Genomic DNA, 8,324 nt, shown 5'->3' with positions numbered 1-8,324 from the left:
AGAATCAAAAGTTCTGCATAACAGAACCCTTTGAAGAAGCCCTGTCACCATTATCCCAAGGCCAACTGGGTGTCAGCCATGTGTGCTGGCCTCACCAATGTTGACCACATAGCCAGAGAGATTTTATTTTAAATATGAGGAATGTTTACCACATTGGATTAGCATGTTGGTTTCAAGTTGTGAAAGTATTAAATAAGTATGAAAGTATTTAAGGGTGTCACAATGGCAGAGTTGCTGCCTTACAACACCAGAGACCTGGTTCAATCCTGACAATAGGTGCTATCGATATGATACGAAACTACAGAACGTTATTTATCCCAGGAGGAAAATTGATCTGTATGGAGTTGACACATTCTTCCTGTTACCATGTGGGTTTTCTCCAGGTGCTGTCCCACATTCCATAGACAGGACTGGCTCGAAGGGCCGAATGGCCTACTCCTGCACCTATTGTCTATTGAATTGTAAGGCAGGTTTGTAGGTTAATTGACTTTTGTAAAATTGTCCCTAGTGTGCAGGATGCAAAACTGGGATTATATAGCACTCATGTACGGGTGATCGCTGCTCGACGTGGACTTGGTGGGACAAAGTGCCTGTTTGCACGTTGTATCTCTAAACTAACTGCACCATAACAGTGCCCCATGAATACAGAGAATGTCTGTGTAGCTATTTAAAGTCCAAAACCTATGATAACAAGTGTTTATGAACATACTGACGGCCAAAACCAAGGATACACTTAATATTAATATAAATTTTGAATTGGAATTGGCATCTAAATGTAGAATAACCATAACATATGCAAATTGAGTTTAATGTTTATGAACACGAGATGGTGATCATTCAGGTTCAGAGCCATAATTATTTTGATTTGCTTTGAACTGTGGGTGTTGTGCCAAATCTTTACTTTCCTAGTAATGTCATTGTACAATCAAGTCAATGTTTCTGAGCTTTCTTTTTTGTACAAGGTAATGATGAATTTATACACTGCCCAGATGGCACTCAGATGCTATCTGCGGTAATTAAAAGGAGCAAGACATCCAGAGGAACTACTAAAGACTTCATCTTGTATTTTCCCTTCCCATTCCCACACTGACCTTTCTGGCCTGGGCCTCCTCCCCCATTGCCAGAGTAAAGCAAATTGGAACAGCACCTCATATTTCACTTGGGCAACTTACAACCCAGCAGTATAATCATTGAATTCTCTAATTTTAGGTAACTTCAATGAACAATCCCCTCCACCCTCCCTATCCTCTTCCCGCCCTTCCTCCACTAAATGTTGGTTAACCAGTTCCAGTTTACAACAATGTGGGATCACTAGACATGAACCAGCCTATACAATTGTTACAGTGTACTATGTTTACATATTCTGTTGTGCTGCTGCAAGTAAGAATGCCATTGCTCTCTGGGGCATATGACAATAAAACACTCAACTCTTGCTTTAAGTTGCAAAATGATGGAGGGTATTGGGAAAGTCTGAGATAGGTCGCAGAGCAACGTTGTCAAGGTGACAACTGCTTTAAAACTGGGACCGGTGAAAGACAAGAAAAAAAAGGAACAGATTAAATCAGAGAGAGAGAGACACACATCCAAGGAGGGGGGAAATAAGGGATTTCCTGAATTTGTTCAATTTAGTATATTCCAAAGGCTGCAGCTTATCCCAGTGATAGATGAGATGCTGTTCTCAAGCTTATATTGGGGGTGAGGACATTGAGAACCATGTAGGATGTTGAATTGGCTAGATAATTGGATGGACCTGGCCCTGCCCATCATGCAAACCTGCCGCTTCTCCCTCCCTCCTCTGTCCCTATCTGCAGTTCACGCAGCCTTGGGAAATCAGCCAACATAATCAAGGACCACTTACACCCCAGCCATTCCCATTTCTCTCCTATCAGTCAGGCTTGAAACCACGTACCATCAGATTCAGGAATAGCTTCTTCTCCGTTATCAGATGTTGAATGGAATAAGCTAAGATTAGTCGCAATCTCCTGACCTAAATCATTGCAGTTTTCTTTTACCTGCCCTTTCTCCATTGCTGTAATACTATTCTGCACTACTATTTTTCCCCTTTGAAATGATTCAATTTATTGTCATTGTACAGTACAGAGACAACCTATTGTACTACCTATTGCATTTCTGAATAGTTTGATTTTTCTCACATTTGATCTGATTTGACTGGATAACACACAAAACAATATTTGCTATATCAGTGACAATAATAAATGGACACCAATACCAATGAAAGTGACAGGTGACTGGAAGTTCAAGATATCGACTGTGGACTGTAGGGTTATGTTCTGCAGTGTTCACCCAAACCACGTTAGACTTCTCCAAAGTAAGAGGTGGCTGACCTTAATATGAGCACCGTGTACCCTGTTTAAGAAGGAACTGCAGATGCTGGAAAATCGAAGGTAGACAAAAATGCTGGAGAAACTCAGCGGGTTCAGCAGCATCCATGGAGCGAAGGAAATAAGCGACATTTCTGGTCGAGACCCTTCTTCAGACGGCGTACAAGACCCATATATGATGAAGTTAAAGTAAATTACTATTTCATCTGCAAAGACCGCTTGGATACTTAGATGATGGGATAGGGTGGCATGTCAACTCCAGCAGGTGCAGAGCGCCAAATTCCACGAGAAAGGAAGAGCGGAACAGGAGACGGATGAAACAGTGCCTTCTGAATGCCGAAAAGGGAAGGGACAAGGGTTGGGAACATGACCAGGTACAGGTGGCAAAGGTGCTGGGAGATATCAGAAGAATTCTTACCAATGAGGAGACGAATGATGGAAGAGGAGAAGGGATAGGAAGGGGAGTGAGGGAAGTAGAGGATGTGCAGGAGGAAGGTGGGTCAAAGTAAATGTTCATCTTTGCGCCATCTGGCGGAGGAAGAGAGAATGTTATTGTGGTGTTGCAAGGCTGGCAGTTTGATTTAAACACGGTGTTGTAAGGTGTCAATAGAATGGGATAAGGAGTTCATGTTTTAAAAAAAAATCGGATTGGGAGTGTGCATGAGCCTTAGGGGTGCAAGTTGCCCGATTCAAGATCAAGTGAGTGGGTCCGGCTCAGGGACAGAGAGCGCAGCACTGCAGTCTCTGAACAGCAGCTGAGCTCGGTTTGCTGTGCGCTTTTACTTTATGTTGTGCGCAGGTGGCTGCGCTGTCGTGTCTTCTCCCTTTTGGTTCTTTGCATAAATTAACATGTTGAGTGGAAACAACAGACTCGATGGGCCGAATGGCCTAATTCTGCCCCAATGCCGTATCGTCTTATGGTAATTAGTTGTACTTGGTTGACAACAATAAACAATAGGTGATATAATGATGGCTTCTGATATCTCAGGAACAAATACTCAATCCATCGTAAGCTGAACAGTTATTACAACTTAGTTATGCAGAAACTTCTTATTTGCAATGTTATCTTTAGTTCATGCACAACTCCAGGATTTACATGCATTGGAAGGATTTGCAGATGCTTTTTTAAACCAAAGATAGACACAAAATTCTGGAGCAGCGGGACAGGCAGCATATTTGGTGAGAAGGAATGGGTGCCGTTTTGGGTCGACCAGAGATGCTGCCTGTGCCACTGAGTTACTACAGTATTTTATGTCTGTCCAGGATTTACACGTTTGTTTATTTACTCTGATTAATAAACCATGCCTTGAAACAGTCAAAGCAGAAACTTGTAAGTTGTTCATATAAAAAACATTTTTTTTTATTGCTAAAGGATAGATGTTCTAACATTTCTCCTTCATTTGATAAGGGGCTTTCTATTTAATCCAAAACTAAATGAGTGTATAATTTGAAGATCAAAGCCACCATTTAATTTTTAAGAGCCTTCTCTTCAACGTTTCAAAATAAAAAATGTATTCAACATTTTAGCAAGTATTTACTGTAAGAACCTTAAAAGCAATTCCTTCACATGGAAAATTAGATTACAGTACTCAAATCCACATTAACTTGTGTTGAGGTAATCTTTGTTCAAGACTGATGAAGCAACCATCACAGAATAGATCACTTGATCATTTGTAAAATGCAGATATAAAATGGGGTGAAGCAAGCAACAAACCAGGATTGTAATAAAGAGTGACGATGCTGCCTCTTCACAGTAGCTTGCCAATTCCAAATGTGTGTGCTGCTGCTGAAACAGCTTCTTTGATGACCTTGTGCATTATTCATTCCTTTAAAACCAACAGAAGCATGGATCTAAAGAAATGTGATGCTTCCAGAAAACAGTCGGACCTTTCAGAAAGGTGACTCAACCATTGTGTGAACAGATGGTCCCACAAGAAGACACGGCAAAGTGATATTCGAGCAAATATTCAATCCACAAATCAGTCTGGGTTTCATTTAAACTGAAAAACTTCCTTTGTTATAAATAGAATATGAGTAAGACTCATGAGCTACAGTGGGATGTGGGCAGGGTGTCAATTTATTAAGCTGCACCACCAGTTAAGTTTCTCACCTGCAAGCAGTGCAAACAGAAATTCAAATCGCTATATTTCTTAACCATTCAGTTTATTTTTTAATTGTTACCTTCACACTTAATGTAACAGAAGAGTTTGAGTTTAGTTTATTGTCAGGTGTACCAAGGTACAGTGAAACGCATTTCTTGCGTGCTAACCAGTCAGCGGACAGACAATACATGATTTCAATCGAGCCGTCCAGTGAGCGGATATAGAATAATGGCAATAACGGGAATAACATTTAGTGCAAAATAAGCCAGCAAAGTGCGATCAATGATAGTCCAAGGGTCTCCAATGAGATAGATAGTAGGTCAGGACCTCCACAACTCTGTCAGTGAGTTATTCAGTCTCCATTGTGATAAAAATGTTACTTAATTTTGCCCATAATCAAGCAATATTATCTCAGTCCTGGATGGACTGGTTTTTTACAACAGCTGCTGCTGTCACACTGGAAAGAAAATAATTAGGGCAGCTTAAACTGTTCAATTGTGGCTTTTTTGAAGACAGCGCCAATTTATTTTTTCTAATACCAAACTTCCATTATGGCATCATTGCATATTTTGTCTACATTTGTGACAAAATAACATGCCAAGAATCGTCAAGACCACTACTAAACTGCTCTTTATTTTGTGTGCACACTGAAGTGTGTGTAATCCAACATATGCTGAGCTGTGCGTGTGTGTGCGTGGTTGGCCTCTGTTGATTTGTAGTTTTTATGGTAATTGCCAACAATATACTCTCTATACTTGCTGAATGAGGTATTATGGTACTAAAGTGCCAGTGCAATGTAAATCATGATAAATTGCTGTACATTTCTGAAAGTAGACAGCTCAAACCAATCATACATTGGTTTCTACTTTGTAGCTTTTGGCCACCCCAACTACTTGAGTGATTTCAAACACCAGCCCTGCATTTAAAGAGAACTTAGATTAAAAATGAGGGAGAGGAAAGAAGTTTATTTGTTGGGCAATGGGGTTCCATATTCTATGTAATTACACCCAAGATTACTTTTTAAGTAAGCTATTAAATACCTATAGGTTCCAAGAAACCATAAGGTAAACATAGTTTCTTACACACCCTCTGTTCTGTCAGAATGTATATATTTTGAAATTTGACCTACTTTTGTCACCATGCCAATGTGATTTCACTGTACCTTTCAATGTTCTATATTCATCTCTTCAGGACATCCTTACTCAAGTTGCCTGTAGTGTTCTATTCTTGAGTTCTGTCAACTGTTAATATTTTGTCAATCCACAGTCATATAGCGTGGAAACAGGCCCTACAGCCCAACATGTCCCATCTACACTAGTCTCACTTGCCTGCATGTGGCCCATATCCCTCCAAACAACGTGAAGAGCAGTGGCCCCAGCACCGAGCCCTGCGGAACTCCGCTAGTCACTGGCAGCCCATCAGAAAGTGCCCCCTAATTGCCATTCTTTGCCTTCTGCCATCAGTTGAGTTGCAGAGTAGGGCTCAGTTGGTTTATTCTATATGGGGCAATTTATTGTAATTCAAAATCTCAAATTCATAGTATAAGACAATGCTTTTACCAAATATGGCAGATTTTCACTATTTCTATGAAACATTAAAATGTGAGAATAGCTGCCATCTCCATAGTATCTCCTATGGCTTCCAGAATTCCAAAATGTTATTCAGTAAATTAAAGTCGATGACACCATGAACACTGCTGTAATAGAAGATACATCAACTAATTTTGTACACAAGGCAACAAAAACAATAAGATAAATAATCAGATAATCAGTTTGTGACTTGGCCAAGGAATAAATGTTTAATGTCAGATTATTAGAATTGCCTTGCTTGATGCCATAATATATTTTACAACATTTGAAGTCAAACAGGGCCTATCAATTAGTTTCATCCAAGTTGGCATCAAAGTCAATGAACGATGCCCTCAGTATTCATTGAGATATCAGTCTCTGCCAGTGATGGAAACTGAACTACCACAAACTTTTAAGACAATCACGACCAGCACCTTTTCAAATAAGTAGTTTCTTTTACAACAGTGCATTAGCAGTCAAACTTCACTCACAAAGTACCATACCAAATAATCGCCTCAATGTCAATATCCCAGTGTCATATGCATACAGTGCCAACAGATATACAGAAAAGCTTTTATAAGCCAGCCATGCTACTTTTGAAAGGAAAATCCTTGCAGCAATCGCACAAAAATAAAAGATAGTCAAAAAGCAATCAATGTCATTGATAAATGAACATGCAGTTCAATAATATGTTTCTGTTGTATTGGCATCAAACGTGAACGCTCATTTGTTTTTAAAACCAACATTTTGGAAACTTTTGTGATCAAGAGATTTGGTTAGGTATCACAGTGCTGCAATTAATATTACCATTACATTGCATATTTGAAATATTAAAAGAACTCTGACTTGATAGTTCATGTTGGCAATTCCTTTGTAACCATTTTAGGGGACAAGAGGTGCAGAAGACTTAAGTACCACACCACTGGGTTCAGCAACAGCTGCTGTCTTAGAGGTTCTTGAACAAACTGTATCCTGTCTCAGCAACCGAACACTACAGACCTTCCTTTGCACCTCTTATGGATATTTTTTGTAATTGCAATTTGCCTGTTTTTCTGAAACAGTCCTTTGGACATTATGCAATTTATTTTGACTCTTATGTGTCAGTGATGCTGCTGCAAGCAAGATTTTCATTGTGCCTGTATCCCACGACATCTGTGCATATAATATACTCAACTTGGCTTTAATTAAGCAAAGCTAATATTTATTATTCCATCTGGGCTGAATGCAGCATATCCAGAAATACTCACAAAACAAGCCATTTTTGCCACATGCTCTGCAACGGGCTGATTTTTAATACTGAATTGTGTTTTGCACTAATGTCTTGTCTATTTAGGTTTGTTTTTTTTACTGTCTTGCAGAATGTGTGTAATATATGCACAAATAACATCCTTCTCTCCAAAAATGCTGCCTGTCCCGCTGAGTTACTTATATTTTATGTTTTTGTGTGGTGTCTGACTCTATAAGCCGGTGAAGCATCTGCAAGCAAGATTTTCCTCTTACCTGTACCTCAGCATACTCATTCATAAGTTTATAAGAGCAGAATTAGTCCATTCGGCCCATCAAGTCTACTCCACCATTCAATTATGGCTGATCTATCTTTCCCTCAATCCTGTTCTCCTGCCTTCTCTGCAAAACCCCAACACCCTGATCAGTAATCTGTCAATCAGCACCTTAAAAATATCTCTTGGCCTTCACAGCTGTGGCAATGAATTCCAGATTTACCACCCTGTGGCTAAAGAAATTCCTCCTCATCTCCTTGCTACAGGTACTATCTTTTTACCAGAAGTATCTAAACTAAATAAACAAAACTATCTTTTTATTCTGCAGCTAAGGCCTCTGGTCTTAGACGCTCCCACTAGTGGAAACATACTCTCAACATCCATTCTACCAGGCCTTTCACTATTCACTCTTCAATGAGGTACCCCCTCATCCTTCAAAACTCCAGCGAGTATAGGCCCAGTGCTGTCAAACTCTCATCATGTGTTAACCCAATCAATCCTGGGATTATTCTCGTAAACCTCCTCAGGACCCTCTCCAATGCCAACACATCCTTGCTCAGATATGGGGCCCAAAACTGCTCACAATTCAGATATGGGGCCCAAAATTGTTCACAATACATATGTTTGTACATATGACAAACTCAATTTAATATACAATTAGTGGAGGAATGCAGTGGGATGAAGTGTATCTGCTACCTTATTTCATACAGATGAACCTGTAGGCTTTGGACTCTCCCACAAACATCCCAGACCTTCGAGGAAGATTACATTGTCGCCTGTTTAAATGTTGCAACATCATGTTGATTTTATCAT

The sequence above is a fragment of the Leucoraja erinacea genome, chromosome 5 (assembly GCF_028641065.1).
Source record: "Leucoraja erinacea ecotype New England chromosome 5, Leri_hhj_1, whole genome shotgun sequence".
Classification (NCBI taxonomy): domain Eukaryota; kingdom Metazoa; phylum Chordata; class Chondrichthyes; order Rajiformes; family Rajidae; genus Leucoraja; species Leucoraja erinaceus.
Note: the sequence above shows the minus strand (reverse complement) of the source record.